The sequence below is a fragment of the Bidens hawaiensis genome, unplaced genomic scaffold (assembly GCF_021521415.1).
Source record: "Bidens hawaiensis isolate Kalapana, Puna unplaced genomic scaffold, B.hawaiensis_p1.1 tig00017681_1, whole genome shotgun sequence".
NCBI lineage: Eukaryota > Viridiplantae > Streptophyta > Magnoliopsida > Asterales > Asteraceae > Bidens > Bidens hawaiensis.
Genome location: NW_027492671.1, coordinates 289489 through 307063, shown reverse-complemented (window position 1 = coordinate 307063; position 17575 = coordinate 289489). Strand labels below are relative to the sequence as shown.

Here is a 17575-nt window from a genome sequence, read left to right as displayed (position 1 = left end):
TTAATCTTTATTCAGAAAATTCATCTTTAACTATTAAATAAACAATAAATAACTTTATCAATACAAAATATCTTATTAATTTAACTCTAAGAGTTAGAAACATGATACCAGAGAGAGAAAACACATGGTAAAGAAAAAAAGTCATGCATAGTTATGGAAAAAAAAAGTTTCCTATATTGATAGAATCACATCAATAAATTATTGTGTTTCATCAAGATTTATATCTAAATTTTCTTAGATTCAATCTAGGACTTTGACTTTTCTCTGCTGGTAATTATTATTATTTGGTATAACAGTAGTTTATTTAAAAGTAGAAAGTGGTAATGTAAGGAGAGAAATGAGTGTTTACAAAAGTTTATTGGTTCCTAACTTCCTATGTGTTAAATGATGATAAAGCTAAAGGGTAGATGAGAATCAAATGGAATGAAGTTTACAGTGATAATAGTGTGGGTGGATAACAATAATTAATATAATCAAAACCAATTCTATAAATTATCACTCTTTTTAAAAATCCAATAAAGAGCAATATATCAATAATCACACAATAAGTTAATTAGCATCAAACGAAATTGTAACGTGGTTCACAATGTTTGTTTAATTTGAAAAGATTTTTTTTTTGAGGGGGGGGGGGGTGTAAATTAAATAGCAGGCACGGTTAAGTAATAATAGTTACCAATTTACCATGAGAGAAAGGTGAAAAACCTAGATTGAATATGAGAAATATAGGTGTAAATCTTGATGAAAAACAACAATTTATGGATGCGATTGTATCAATATAAGAAACTTACTTTTTTTTTCAGAACTACGCGTGGCCTTCTTTTTTTATAACGTGTTTCCTCTTTCTGATATCATGTTTTTTTAATCCTTAGAGTTGAATTAATAAGATATTTTGTATTGGTAAGTTTTTTTTATTGTTTATTTAATGGTTAACGATAAATTTTATGGATACAGTTTTAACTTTTTATAATTAATTTGATTCATGGTGATTTTGTGACCACTACATGTGTCATCACATTATTTTTAATCTTAAATGTAAAATTGGGTAAAAGAAGAAAACATGTGTAATGCTTTTACTTTAAAAACATTTTTATTTTATTCTATACTACTATGCATGTGTTTGTATATATGTGTAGTGATTCATATGTATAGTGATTTTCTTAAACATATTTACCCTACTGACATTTATTTTCTAACGCTAAAATTTAAATTACTAGCAATTAAAATTACTTCATATAATAAAAAAAAAGAACATGGTGTACCTTAACTTTATTTATTTATTTATTTATTAAATTAATTTTCAGTTTAATTTTTATTCTTTTTCACATTTCTTTAATAGTATTTGTTGAAGTTCGTTCTTGTGAAAGTGATGGACAAAACAGAGGAACATATATAAGATCTAACCGAAGTCAAAGAAATGAATATGTTCCCTTTATTTGCTCTTTTCTCTTCCACAAAATAAGCTTCAACAAATAATTTGAAAGAAAAAGTTAAAAAAAAATATAAAACAAATTAAAAAGAAATAAAACAAAAAGGTGCCCACGATTCGTGACGGGTTCGTAAGCTAACTCTAACGCAACATGCCTTAAATATAGATTATATTTGAGTATTATTATTTAAATAATAACTATTATTATCATTATTAAATGTGCATTATTATATATTCTTAATGTAGTGAATTAAATATGTATTTATAAACAATGTTGATTAGTTATTAGACTTTCAAAAGACAATTTTACCCTTTGATAAAAGTTTTTATTAATTATAGTGAATGCATAAAGTGTTATACTATATGCACAAATTCTACTATTCAACTTTGAAAAAACATATAGAGGGGATTTGTCCGGTGGATGAAAGACAACAATATATGCACGTGCTTGTAATTTCACTTTTGTTTCAATGCGTGAAATAGTTTTCTCAGACTAATTTACATCAATGATATTTATAAAATAAAATAAATAAAGTAATCATTGCTAGTAAATTAAAATTTTAGGGTTATAAAATAAATGTCATTGAAGTAAATACGTATGAGTTATATTTACATCAATGACATTTATAAAATAAAATAAATAAAGTAATCATTGCTAGTAAATTAAAATTTTAGGGTTATAAAATAAATGTCATTGAAGTAAATACGTATGAGAAAACCACTCCACACGTGGAAACAAAAAGGCTCATGGATATGTTACAACCGCGTGCATATATTGATGTCTTTCGTCCATCGGCAAGCCCCCTCGGTATGTTTTTTCAAAGTTGAATTGGAGTAGACTTCGAGAAACGCGTTGCAATACCTACAACTCGGGTATTCCGTGTTGTCTGACATCAAACACAAGCCGTAGTGCTTCCAAATCGCCGAGGCTCATTCAGTTTTGATTATCATAACGATATCATAGTGGTTGGATGTGGTGAATTTGTTGCTTGAAAGGTTATAAACTTGGAGTAGTGAAAGTTTTATCTTGAAGAATTCAAGTTGTTATAATTGTAATTGATTATAACATGCATGATATATTTATACTATATCTTTAGGGGTAAATTGGTCTCAAATACTCAAAATTTCAAAACTCCAAAATGGTAAGTTTTGGACATTTATGACACAAATGGTAACCAGTTTCTGCCATAATGTCATTAAATATACATTTGAAACATTTTTTTTAATTCACAGCTCCAAACCGGTTTGGAACTTTCCTCAACCGGTTTCATTAGTTACGAGTTTCTGAAGCTTCAACCCAGTTTGATTTCTAACTGGGTTGATACAAAACCGGTTTTAACTACTTTGACTTAAAGCCGGTTCAGTTTAAACCAAAACCGGTTTCGATTAAAAAACTGGTTTGTACACCTCTACCTATAATCCAATATCATGTGACCAAATATAAATTGTGTTTGTTTGTGGCTTTCATTTAGAGGAACTTTATATAACTAGTTTTATATCCGTCTAGTGCCCGTGTTTAAGTGTAATGAAATGAAAAATGACCCAGCATTTAAACAACGTAACATATCACAAAGCGATCACTAAGTTTACAACGTCAAAAGCAAACAAATCAGAAAGAAGTTTAAGTAAACGTTTTAAGTACAAAACATATTTAAGTTATTAAAACCATATGCAGCATTGGCAACCACGTTACATGTTTTAACTCGTACCGACTTGGACCCATCATGTCCACTAATCTTCTCTCTGAATTCTTGCTACATCACATCATATCAAACAGACTTGATAACATCAACAATGATATAGCTAATAGCTCTAAGCCGATTCCTATTTTAAGAAACGAGTTCTACATAAATAGCAGCATAACTTAAGGCTGATTCTCACACTGATAAATATTTCGTATACTGTCTTTAACTTCCGTTCGATATATTAAATATCATATTGCAACGTGCACACATGAGCTACAGGGACAAACTATTGTCATAATTCATCTTTCTGGTCGATTTTACCACAGCTTTCTTTAGTATCAGTATAAGTAGGTTTCTGGAGCTTAAAGGGAATCGAAGCATGTTTCTTCAAAAACTTGTAGAATGCCACTACGGTTCGATCAACATCTACAGAAATCTGTCATGCCAAACAAATTTATACATTTATTTATACATCTATATTATATATATGTGTGTGTGTCACTTACAGGATCCGAGCTTTTGTTTCCCGCCGGGTAGAAAAGAATTGTGGGGTACCCATCAGCCTGTAAACGAAAGATCCAAGACTCACGAATCACTGATTATGTTTGGAGTATTAATATCAAAAGATTCAAATTTGAGCTGAAAAGACAATGCTAACCTTTGCCCGAGGATGTTCATTTGTACTACCATCCATCTTTGCAATTACCAACGAATCAACATCACGTAAATGCATCGCAAGCTTGTTGTATGTCGGTTCTAGAGCTTGACAATGCCCACACCATGGTGCATAGATCTGCACATAAATAATAATAATAATAATAATTCATAATCGATGCAAAATAAATTTATTTTTCATTTTTTATAAGTACCTCTAGTAGAACATCTTTTGATTCATCCAAGACAATGTCATCAAAGTTATTCCCAACTACTATTTTAACATCACCATCATTCTGCATCATTAACAATCGAGCGATTAAAAGTTAACTCTTATAAGATATATAATAAATAAAAATTAAAAAAGGGCCCAAATTGTTACATGTTTGGGGATGGGATCCGACTTGTACAAAGGTTTAAGCTTGTCGTCCAAAAAGTCCTCACCAAAAACCTTAAGGTTTTCAACGGTTAAATCTTGGTCAAATACAAACTTCCTACCATCATCATTTCCGGCATATCCAATAACCTAGTTAAAACAATCGGTAAATACTTCTATTAATGGTACTTCATTTTGTGAAAAGTAATAAAAAGTTAAAACAGGTGTTACTTGTGGAGCATCTCCTGTAACGCCAAAATAGTCTGCAACGGGCTTCCCAACATCTTCGTTATCCATTTCAACATATACAAAAATAAGCTGCCCAATAAAATAATGTCGTATTACTAAATCTCTCAGGAGGAACTATTTGGATATTTAAACAATTGCTAATTTCAAATACCTTTCCCTTAAATAACTTTGCAGCATCCTCAAATGTTTGTGCAACCTTACTTAAACCCTTTGAAGTTGCAAACAACAGAATCTGACAACAAAAGGTACAGTTTATGGCAATGTTATGTTGATCAATACATATACTATACTGTAACTGAATTTTATACCTGTTTCTTTATTGGGCTTTCAAAGATCAAAGTTCCAGTTTCTCTTGAAAAAGTTGTCACCAAAGGAAGTTTGTTAGCAAAAACGAACTCCTTAATTGATGACTTTTCAAATTGACCATCTGTATGAAATTAGAAGTTTAGAACCAATAAAAAGATAGAAAAAAACAGATGCCATAAGTGCAGCAATGAGCGAAAAACTGACCATAATGTGTCACTTTTTCTGCATCCTTCTTTAGCAAGACCAAAGCAGGACGTTTGACTTCAGGATTTATATGAAAAAGCTTGGCCACATTAGGGCTTACAGTTTGATAAAAGTTGACATCATCATCAAGCCTCGAAGCTGCAACAAGTTCCTCACTTTCTGTACCCTGATAACAGAAAACTCGATTTAAAGAATAATATCTTGATTTTGAGTGTCAAAGCCTTAAAACTAGAAGTGTAACAGTTTCATATCATTTGGTGTAGTATTTCTAGGTAAACTATAAATGGTGCAAGATAATAAGGCGGTTATCAGTTATAATTAATACCACCAAAGAGTCAAGGAAGGCCAAAACAACTCTGTCCTCGGATGTAAGAACTTTCTCTGCATCTTCTTCAGTCGTTATGTTGTACACACCAGGTCCAGTTTTCTTCTTGATCCAAGCTACTATAGCATCTCTAGATTGTAATACATAAAAAAAAAAAAAATCAAATTCATTGATTTTAAACACAAAATCATGATTCAGAGCATTGAATTAACTAATTAAGATATGATTTACAATCCTTATGATATCACAATTAAGAATTAAGAATTAAGCATTTTCCAAATTATTTGAAAAACATTTCAGATATACGAGTTATGATAATGCAATGAATAAATTCAGAGATAATAATATTACTCAAAGATATAAACTCAGTGTGATATCTAGGGGTGCAAACGAGCCGAGCCGATCGCGAGCTATTCAAGCTCAAATCGATATAAAGCTCGAAACGAGCCGGGCCCTTTCAAGCACAAGCCCAAACCTCAAATAAAGCTCGTTTACTTATTGAGCCAAGCTTCTTCAAGCCCGAGCCAGAGCTCGGGCCTTGTACGGGTAGCTCATTTAGGCTCGTCAAGCGTTGCTTAGTTTTAAGTTTTACCTCTTTTGAACTTCTATGTATTATTTTTTCACTACACAGTCGAGCTCTAGAGGTCTGGCACGTTTAAGGTACTACACGAGCTGTCGAGCTCAAGCCGAGCTTAGGCTCGTTTAAGGTTTTTCACAAAATACATAATAATAAATAATTATAAACGAGCCGAGCCTGAGTTTGAAAAAACAACTCACGAGCCAAGCTTTGCTCGTTTGCACCCCTAGACTGATATCAATCTAATGCAATCACAAATTCACAATATAAACTTAAACCAATTCAAAACCGAGACGATACAACAAAAACTCACTTCGTACGCGGCCCTAGATACGGCTTATGCACACCGTCAACGAAAAACAAAACCGTCGGGAAGCCTTGCACCTCATACGCCTCCGCCAGCTCACTCTCCTCTTGCGCATCCACCTTCGCCAGCACCACAGGCTCGTCTTTCAACTCGGTAGCCGCAGCCGCGTACTCAGGCGCCAGAGCCTTACAATGACGCGTAAAACTCCACCATCACGTAACGGTTACTCTCAACTAACTCCGTAAAGTTTCCTTCGGTCAAAACAACGACGTCCTTATCATCAATTAACTCGTCGTCTTCTTCGTATTTGTAATCGGACGGCAGTTCGAAGTCGTCGTCTTCGTCAAAGTCGTGAAGATCTGGATCGGAAGTAGAAGTGTGGTGGTGTGAGTGTTCAGGTTCTTCGAGGAAGCTGAGGTCTTCGTCGTCGGAGATGGAGGTGGTTTGTTTAGTGAAGTGAGAGAAGATGAGGAGTGTTGAAAGGCATAGGACGGTGGATAACCGATGATGAGCCATTGTAGTTGTTGACTTTGACCGGTAGATCCACTGAAACTTAAGCGTTAACTCGCTGACAGTGGAGTAGAAGAAGAAGAAGTGGCTTGTGGGCCGGGACTAACGATTACTTAAAGAGGTTAATCGATGGTGTATTCATTAACTCATGTATCAAAGACAAATGACTACGACAACGTGTATAATTATTACAGTTGAGCACGGTTTGGTTATTAGGCGAAATCGAAACTGAAGTCATTGGTTTTTAAAACTTGATTAACCTATACACATAAAACCCTAACCCAAATAACCGAGGGAGATTAGTATCGATCATAAGTACTAGAAATAAATTTCTCATACCCAAGAAACCCGGAAAGACAACTTGGTAACTTTAATTAAACAACAATTTTCTATTATTAAAATGAGGGTAGGGATGTAAACGGACCGAACCGAACCCGACGAGACCTTGCCCGCGTTCGTCCTTTAAACTTTTGGCGGATAAACGGACGGTTCACGAACACTCTACCAAATGAAAATTCGTGCCCGTGTCCGTCAATTAAGGAATTGAGTTTGTCCGTGTCCGTTCGTTGATATTGTAAACGAACGCTAACAAACAAATGAACACACAGTCATTAATTGACTGGAATGGACAAACGTATGCAACAACTCTAATGAGCAAACAAACATAAATGATTACATATTAATTTCAAAAAGTATAATCCTTACCGGACGTTTCCAAATGCTCACGAACACCATTGAACGAAAACGGTCAATGTCCATATTCGTTTGTTAAACTTACCGAACAAAACTTTACTATTGATGTCCAACTCAGTAGTTATTAAATGAAGGAACATAATAAACTTATGGCGTCCGAACCAACGTGGTATGTCCGGTTCGTTTATAACCCTAACCTGTCTTCGTTGAAATTAGCCCCTTTTCGGTGTTTCGATCCCACAGTAGCCATGATCAACATCCTTGCTCAGGTGACCTTCGATTACACAAATTCACGTATCTCTGTGCACAGACACATAAATTAATTTTCATTTTCTTGTGTAAATTATTATTATTATTATTGCAGGAGCGTATTCTAGGCGCCGCCCTAGGAACTGTATTCTCCGGCGTTATTGTTTTCGAGCAACGGCGAGACATCTACAAGACGATTGCAACGACTCAACCGCCCAAATCTCAGGTCTCTTTTTTATTATTTCAATTTGTTGTTTGTGTTTACCAAACCCTAATTAATTGATATGATTTGATTATACTTTAATCTAGGTGCCATAGTTGACGGTTTAATCGATGCTTACGATATTGATTTTAGTAATTTGAGAATAATTTTGATAATGCCTGGCTGCAAACGAGCTGAACGTTATGCTCATTCGTTTAATAAATGAACGGACTTGAACAAGAAATTTTGTTCGTTTGGTTAAACCATGAACAGAGGCCTAGTTATGATAATTATGTTAAGTACTTTATTTTGTATTTGGTGGATTCCGCGTAATGTTTGTGATGAAGAAGGCGGGTTTTGTTCTAAAATGAATATATGATCGTTTGTGTTCATGAACGTTCGTTTATGCTCATGAGCGTTAAAGAATGCTCATGAATGTTTGTTTGTGTTCGCTTATGTTCATGAATGTTTGTTTGTGTTCGTTTATGTTCATGAGCGGTCGTTTATGCTCATGAGCGTTCGTTTGTGTTCATTAATGCTCATGAATGTTTGTTTGTTTGTGTTTGTTTATGTTCGTGAATGTTTGTTTGTGTTTGTTTATGTTCGTGAATGTTTGTTTGTGTTTGTTTGTGTTCGTTTATGCCCATGAATGCTTGTTTGTGTTCGTTTATGCTCATGAATGTTTGTCTGTGTTCGTTTATGTTCATGAATGTTGGTTTGTGTTCGTTTATGCTCATGAATGTTTGTTTGTGTTCGCTTATGCTCATGAATGTTTGTCTGTGTTCATTTATGCTCGTGAATGTTTGTTGGTGTTTGTTTACGTTCATGAACATATGTTTGTGTTCGTTAAGTGTTCATGAACAGCTCACTAACATGCTCATTTCCTTAATAAACGAACACGAACAAGAAATGTTGTTCGGTAAGTGTTTGTGAACAGTTCATGAACAGGTTGATTTCCTTAATGAACGAATATTAACAAGGTCTTGTTCGTGTTTGTTCGGTTAATTTGCAACCCTACTCGCATCTTCATTGCCCTAAGTTTTATATAGCTAATTGTAGTTTCAAGTGGTAATACTGATGTCAAAATTCTATAATTTAAATTGGTATTGTAATGAACACCTGGTTATGTATATGTATAATATATATCTTGTAATTTGGCTAACTTTTTACATTGAACACAGATTAAAGAGCCTGTTTCAAGAAAGAAAATTGAGTTTGCACATTATTGGAACAAATCAGTGGATCAGGTTTTTGGACCTGCTATTGAGGCTCTGAGCGTGCGTCGCTGGTAGAGACACGATACTAGTGTTAAACAACCGATTCATGGTGATGTATTGCTATCTAACTTTCTACCTAATACTTGCTAATATGCGTGTTTACATTTTCTTGATCTTGTCTGCATTGCCATAGTTACTTTATAAGATTGTCATGTTGTATTGACTTATATTTTGCCATCTTTCATTGAGATTTCAATTGAAAGTTTTATCCTTCAATCATTAAAGATCAAACATTTTGACTTATGGGAGTCAAAACTTATGCCTCTGGCTCGTCCCAAATGACAATGTTTTCAACAATTTGGACCAAATACTTGTGCATGGTTAAATGTAACACGTTTATAGGATGCCCGGCCCACTTCTAGAGTCCTTGGGACAACCTGATCACAACCCGTTAAGCTTCATTTAGACTAAACCTAAACTCATGAATTTCGTATTAGGCTTGTGTAAAAAATGACATAAATGAACTCAAATCAGCACAAGGAAAATTTGAAAAAAATAAAATAAAAATAAATATTTATTTACAAATCTACATATCACATACATTATGATGTCAATCAATTGTGCCATCTATAAATTCATCATCTTTCAGTTATGAATTGCTTCTGAAAGAACCAAAGGCTTTAATGGTCAATGCTCTGAGTAGAAGGGTAGTAGAAAGCAGTTGCCGTTGCGCCTAAAGACGGGTTGACCCATCCATTGCAAAACATTTGATTTTCTCAAGAATTAATACAATTTTTTTTTTTGAAAGATTATGTTTTTTAATATGGTAATACCAACAATTGCATGTTTGGTCGTCCCGGGCCTTGTCGTTGTAAATCATGGCAGTGCCAAAGCTTCTGGCTGGGTTGATGCTGGTGCAGGTGACTGGAGAGTGGAGCGGTTACCAAGTGTACCATGAAGACTGCAAATCCCATTGGCAGTGATGCCAACACCTTCATGGCGAGGGTTTTCGAATTTCGACCGATGGCAAGGGTAGGGGAAACTGAACAGGGTGAGGGGTTTTCGACCGTTGGCAAAGGTCTCATGACCGTTTACACTAAAAAAAATTATTAACTTTTTTAATACTATAATTAAATCCACTTTTCTTCAAGTTTTTATGAGAGTGGCTACTGTTCATCCTCAATCAAATTATTGTGAATGTGTAAAATGAGAAATATAATAAAATAATTGTTTCTAGAGCAAAATAAATATAAAAATGCTGGTTGGGTTATGGAAGGTCTTTTTTAAAATGATATATAAATTTTAAAAAGTATGATTTTTAGTTAAGTTTTAGGGTAAAAAAATAGTGGAGGGATGTGAACGCTCTTTTAGCCTCTTAGGTTTTTGGCATAGAGGTATCAATAAGTTGTATAAAGCTTTGTTTTTTAAGCGGTGCGAGTTTTATCGTTGTAAAAAAATGGGTATTTAGGAGTATATTTGGAGACTATGCGAGTTGCCTTTCAAAATATGTAAATAAATAAATACAATTTAGTCATTCTTTAAATAATTTCAATGATTTCTTTAATCTATTCAAAATTTCAAATATATGCAAGTAACTTTCAAATCGGAGACAATTTTAAGTAACAGTTTATTACAAATTCCGTTCTTTATGTATATATCAAATTACAGGTTGAGGAGAGACACAAACCGCTAGGATTTATGAAAGCTTTGAGCTCGTGGGTGTTGACAGATATAAGCAGAAAGGGGGCCGGTTTTAATTGTTTTAATTAGGACCCATATTTAATTGGTCCCAAATTACTAACTATAATTAATCTTTATATAAACCACGCTTGTAATTGTAATGGGTGGTTCCGAGCATAATGAAATAAACTAGTTTAGTTCATGAACGTTTTCCGCTAGGACCGAATAACATTAAAGTTCTAATATCGTTTATATTTTCCGTTTCTACATGAATTATTGTTTGTGCGTTTTGTGTTGTCGCTTATGCATTGCCGTCTAACAACAATGTGTATTACAAGGATGATAGTTAATGCCTCATGAGCATAGATTGTATCTATTGTTACTTTTGCTACACATGCCTTGTATTGTGCATATTATCAATTCAATACAATATAGATTTACACACATCATCACTGATCATACATTTCCACAATGGCCAAAAGGGAGAAACAGTTATATATTTTTAATATAATAGATTTTATTTATTTATTTATTTATTTATTATATCACAGTTTGATAATACAAAAGTATTTACAATGATTGACAATAGAAAAACCAAAATAATATGAAATCACAATAAACATCAGGATTGACTTTAGAGAATCAATCACTGAGACTCTACATAAACATATATAGCAGCATATGATATGATTTATGTTTTACCTTGGTTCTTCAAAACCTTCACCTCTTTCTTCCCTAATAGTGGCCAGCCTAGGTGGAGAAGACGGTTTCATTTGAGGGATGATTTGCAAAGGTACGGTCTCCGTTGACCTTACCTGCACCGCCCTCATATCATTCAACGTCATCATGTCGGTTGGCATTGTACAATCTCTTTATTGATAAAGAGAAAAGTTTTAAACCAAACTTTTTGACGTTAAAAGGAAGTAATAGATAACAGGTTTGAAGAATAATGAAGCTTAGGATTGAGTATTTATAGGTGGTATGTAATATTGATGTATTCATGGGAGGTTGGTTATTAACCACCACTTCAATGGATGATTTTGAGAAAAACTAGGCTTAGATTGTTTGATTATGGTTTTTCTATGAATATTTTTGATTTTGAGCCTTACATCAACAATGTAGTTTTATTGACGGACTCAATGAAAGCCAAGTGTCAATCGAGAGTGTGGTTAAAAATGTTGAAGGTAAGAATTTGGACTTCGGTCAAATGGTCCAGTAGCGAGTTTGTTAAGGCTTGAGATCAACTCACTCGAGAATTGGAAGTAGTTCACTAGTTTTAGCTGACCCTGCTCGTTTTTGGTTCGTTTTAACTCTTTTAAGATGAGCCCAAATTGGAATCTTAATTTTACTCTTTTTATCCACTTCTACCACACAATTTATGGTTTGAAAGTGTACAACTGATAACTCATTTGATGATGAGTGACCAAGTTTCTTTTTTCAACAACCTTTTGATTTAGTGGCATAGTATTCAATTTCTCATGTAACCTGTTGAACCTTAGCTTTTCAAAAAAAGAAAATTGTTGAACCTTTGCACTATATATGTTCTAATGTCCTGTGTTTTATTGAACTTTATTTAAAAATTATAGCGCGATACGTTTGGTCATAAAATGTTCAAACTTTAGTTCTTTTTCAGAATATAGATAAAAGCCAAAAGGTCTATATGGACTAATTACAAGTTGAAGTATGGTCAAGCAATTCCCCTAGCAACAGGAAGCAAAATGGGAGCAGCCTAAACCATGAAAACAGCCTAAACCATGAAAACAGGCCTCATGAAGAACCCAATTAGTGGAACCAAATAACACTTGGTGGAACCAAGAAGCCAAGTAATAACTATATTTAATACAGGATTGTTCATCTAGCTAGAAAACAACTTGATTGTAAACAAGCCAAATAGGCTCGGATAGGGTCACGAATAGCCCTAGTGTCAAGTTTGCAATACTTCGGGCAACCAAAACCACACAAATCAACACCTTGCCCAAAATTAATCTAAAACTAAATTTAAGACGTAAACAACACACAGAAACTAAAACCGACCCATAATAAGACGTATTAAAATTATTAGCGTGCATTTCACAGATGTGCATTTTAAAACAGATACTGGCTGGTGAAGTTAAACACAACTTCATTCATACAATAACTATGAGTGCAAACAAGAGCTACCCAACCTCAAATCAATAAAAGGCTCAAGACAAGCCACATTTTTATGTACTCAAGCCAAACCCAAGACTCAAGTGACTAGTTATCAAGTGCGAGCTCAAGCCTTGTATGGAAAAATTGCTTAGGCTCGTCGAGCCTTAACAAGCTTGTGTATTATTCTAATTTAGCTCTTTTGGACTCCTAAGTATTAGTCTCACACTACACAGTCAAGCTCAAACCGAGGTTAGGCTTTTTAAGGAACCATACAAGCTCAAGCCTAACTTACGCCTGTTTAAAATTTTTCACAAAATATATTAAATTAACTAAAAGCGTATTCGAATTATATATTAAACAATAAACAAGCCAATATCGGGCTTTAAAAAACAATTCACAAACAAAGCTGCATCTTTAGAAAAAGAGTTCTAATCAAGCTGAGCTTGAGTTCTCCTGACTCAAACCGAGCCAAGCTCCACTCATTTATACCCCCATCTATAACTCATCAAGAACCCAAAATCAAGTTTATAATCTAACCTAACTTAACATTGAAAAACCTTGCAAACTAAATTAAAACTACAGTTTCACAGCTTTTTAAATAAGTAATGCAAATTCACACTGAGGATATCAAAAAGCGATAATAGATCTCGTCGTTAAAAAACGTTTGTTCATGTGTAATAATATATATAGATATCTATATTTGATTAGCAGCAGACGAACTTTATATCTAAGCAGTTAATGCTGAAAATATCGGATATCGGTCAAGAGATAATCGGTAATTTTAATATCATGTAAAATTCACATATATAGCAATTTAACACTAATAATTCAGTATAGTCTTCTACCATTAACAAATTAACCTTTTGCAAATTGCAAAACACCAACAATGGTAGCAAATAAGAACTTGTTAAGACTTAAAACAATAACATTGAACACTAAAAGTTGCCGATATATCCACTGATATATCGACGATATCGACTGCATAACTTTATATTAAATAAAGTATATCAATTATGTCTACTCACAAAGTGCGAAGAGTAATCGATCAAATTCGGGGGCATCAATGCAGTTCAAAAAGACAATATGATAAACCGAAACGAAAAGGTCTTCAAATCATTATCCAGAAACACACCAAAAACAAACTCATCAGTCAATGAAGCCCACACCTCAATTCTGTTGAATCTCCACATCACCGTCAGCAATCTCCTGCTGCAAATCCTTCGGGTCCTTCACCGTCCCTTGCAACTCCTTCGCCATCGATCGGCCTCTCATCACCTTCGCAATCTCCACAACGTCATCCAGAGATATGTTCCCACTATGCTTAATATTCTCCACCTTTTTCCTATCTCTCTCGGGCTCTTTTAAAGCTTTAATAACCAACGGCACGACGGAGACTTTGGCCTGGCGGTTTTGCACGGTGAGTTTGACGGTGACGCGGAGGCCTTTCCAGTCCTTGGCGGTTTCTTTTGCGATGTCTTCTCCGATTTTTTTGGGGGAGAGGCCCAGTGGGCCGATTTTGGGGGCCAGGGAGCTGGCGGACGTAGACTTCGACGACTTGTGATGGGTCGAACTTTGGCGGCATTGTGGTGGTGGTGGTGGTTGTTGCAGGTTGGTTAGGGTTTGAGGGGAGTTGAAGAAGAAGAAGGAGGTGGATTAGGGTTTTGATTTGATGTGTTTTGAAGGGATATGGGCTTTTGGAAAGTGTGTGGGCCTAGTGATTTAAATGGCCCAAACATATACTACGTTTTAAAATCTAACTAGTAAACTGCCCTTCTGTTTGCGGCAGGAGTGTTGATACACGTTAATCTGTACGTCGTGATGGGACGTTGATAAAACGTAAAATTACTAAAATTTGTACATACATTTATGATTGGTCTATTTTAATAAAATTTATATCAAAATGTTATATAGAAATAAGGATGCATATATGTAAACTTAAGTTGTCGTGAAGAAAAAAATATTATATTTGGCCCATGTGTCTAATTGGGTGAGCTAGGTATTCACTAAAATTTATATTTAAGCATACGTAGAAATATTGACGTGTGTTTGTATTCGAAATTTAGAGACACGTTAGCTGTGAAAAAAAGTTAAAATATATTACATTGACCATAATCGGTGTCGCACAAGACTTGTACTGAAATGTAAATATAAATACGCGCATCGTAAAGGTTAGTCAAAGTTTAAGAAACATAATAATTTAAAAATAAAGTATGTCAAATACTAATTATAGAAAGAAATAACGCAAAATCAAACATAAAAATGAGTTAAAGTCAATATGTTTATAAAATAACATTAAAATCAAAGTTCAAAATGAATTAAGTTGTAACTAACTACTTTGAAAATTAAGTAACTATGCACACATGAAAAAACTAATTGGCTTCTCTCATGAATAGTGAATCGGTACAAGTAACTAACATGCGCTTTTTAATTATATTTTTAGCTTTTCTTTAACGAAGAATTTCTTTTTATATATTTTTATTTATGGGTCAGGAGTTGAACTTAAAACCACCTTACAGACTCAAAATATTTAAAGGCTTTGACTTCACTAGTGGATCACCAACCTCATTGATAATTAAATTTTTAGTTGAGTAACAATTTCCATAATTTCTATTTTTTTTGCCTTTTATTCATGTACTATTTACATACCCTCTAATTTATATAAGTTTATTTATAAAGAGACTCATTATTTTAGAGAACCTTATTGACATGGTGATTTACTACCTTGTAGTTTTAAAGAAAATATATTCGGCTGGTCAAATTAAATGTATGCGTGATTGGTAGTAAGTAATTTATAGTGATAATTTTTAGATATTTTGATTACTCGGACATCATGACTCCTATATAATTCATATAAGGCTATACAAATCGTATAGGTGCCAAATGATGTCAGGTGACGTTGGCAAAAACCTACACGAGCCGTATAGCTTGAAGGAGAAAATTCAGAGAAAAAAAATTGAATAAGAAGATGTTATGACTCGTATTGACTTATATGAAGCATAAAATTCAACCATAAAAAACTATACGAGCTGTATAAGGCCTATATGAAACATATAACTCATACATGATGAATTATACGAAGCTTATAAGACCTATACGAAATATATTGGGCCACAAAAAAACTATAATATCACAACTCATGTAGCATCCCTAAATGTATACAACAATCTAATAGCACAAACAATAATATCACAACTCACAAGCGAAACCAATGGCCCTGTCCTCCCTTGACACTCGAACATGTTCAACTAACGTACATTCCACGTGGCACAATGGCCAAAGACACATGTACTGATCCTTATCCATGTGCCAGAGAAGCAACCCACACACCCCCAAGCCACGACAAACTAATAACGATAATAATCCAATTTACATTTTTACCCCTGTCCACCAATCCAACTTATTTAACCAAGCACAACACGTGCCGTGTTTAAATCAATCTAACTCGGATAAGACTGGAAAACAAATATGTGGGGACCACTTGACCCACCCAATCACATCACGCCACGTAATATCCTAACACATTCACCATTGAATCACCATTGAAGCCTATATATATATATATATATAATATATTAAACCACACTAACACGATCACTTCAATATTATTCAACAACAATAATTGTATAAACAAATTTGGTTCAATGGCAGCATCAAAGAGTTACCTTGTTAAACCAAACTACCTAGGTGAAATGAACAGTGTTGGTATTATCGGGACCGATTCAATGTTTGAGCTCGACGAATCGGACGTGTGGAACGTGTCCGTGGAGTTGCCTAAAACCGTGTCGTCTAAACGAATAACGAAAATGTCTTCCGTGAAGCGAGGTGAGGCGACGGAGAGTGTTCCGGAATGGTCTAAGATACTGAAAGGGAGCAAGGATAATAATAATAATAATAATAATAACTTGGTTGACGATCGAATTCCGCCGCATGAGTTGCTAGCGAGGAGGCGAATCGCGTCGTTTTCGGTTCATGAAGGGATCGGGAGGACTTTGAAAGGAAGAGATTTAAGGAGAGTTAGAAACGCGGTGTGGGAAATAACGGGGTTTGAAGGTTAATAACATTTTTCTAATGATATTGTTATATGTAGCGTTATGTGTTAGTTGTTTATTAAATGTGTTTTAGGCTTTCAGCTAACTAAATATCATTTTAAAGGATGCACACGTATCCTTGTTGGTTATACGGACGGTATAAGGTTATACGCCTAACTTTTGATACTACACACTACCCTTATATTAGTCACTTTCGGTATAATTACACAGTGGCATAATTTTCGCAAATGATTACGTCATGTATAAACTAAAGCAACAATTAAGATAAGCATAAAAATTAAAGCTTCTAGCGTTTAGTTATTGTTCTTGAGAAATGACCAGTCTGGCCCATTCCTCGAATGAAGCACCGTCGGATCACTAAGGCCGACTTTCGTCCCTGCTTGACGAGTGGGTCTTGCAGTCAAGCTCCCTTCTTATTGAGTAAGACATCGATCTATCAATAAGATCAATTTTTTTCTGATCAAGTATTAAGTATATGCTCCCTCAGACTCTTTCTTCCCGAACTATTTGTCTCTCTAGCCGCAGTTATAGTTATTTAGGTGGTATCCCGAGCCTTGACAACATCAGAATTACAAAACAAAGCCATTTTTGGAATCTGGTGTTAGTAGTTCGTGTAAACTTATTTTCTTTTAACAAAACATGTATAAACCTTAATTCACGTATCATATACGCTGTATAACACGATACCCGTATAATTTGCCAGTTGTGTGTATGTAGTCTCATTTTTCGAAAAAAA

At 34.3% G+C, this 17575-nt stretch overlaps 1 long non-coding RNA gene and 3 pseudogenes across 2 annotated transcripts; 2 read left to right on the top strand and 2 right to left on the bottom strand.

The window, feature by feature from the left end:
- Positions 1-3278: 3278 nt before the first annotated feature.
- On the bottom strand, positions 3279-6625 carry LOC143554437 (protein disulfide isomerase-like 1-4; annotated as a pseudogene). The gene is made up of 11 exons (XR_013139020.1): positions 6116-6625; positions 5226-5355; positions 4901-5066; positions 4699-4817; positions 4542-4622; positions 4373-4459; positions 4148-4291; positions 3981-4061; positions 3770-3904; positions 3618-3674; positions 3279-3547 (listed from the first exon to the last, which is right to left on the bottom strand). The product of XR_013139020.1 is annotated as a protein disulfide isomerase-like 1-4 (transcript).
- Positions 6626-7555: 930 nt separating this feature from the next.
- On the top strand, positions 7556-9188 carry LOC143554436 (uncharacterized). Its single transcript, XR_013139019.1, has 3 exons — positions 7556-7581; positions 7677-7787; positions 8945-9188. It is a non-coding gene; the product is annotated as an uncharacterized LOC143554436 (long non-coding RNA).
- A 4769-nt stretch (positions 9189-13957) lies between these two features.
- LOC143554435 (large ribosomal subunit protein uL11 pseudogene) lies at positions 13958-14372 on the bottom strand (annotated as a pseudogene).
- Positions 14373-16431: 2059 nt separating this feature from the next.
- LOC143554446 (protein S40-4 pseudogene) lies at positions 16432-16845 on the top strand (annotated as a pseudogene).
- The last annotated feature ends 730 nt before the right edge of the window (positions 16846-17575 follow it).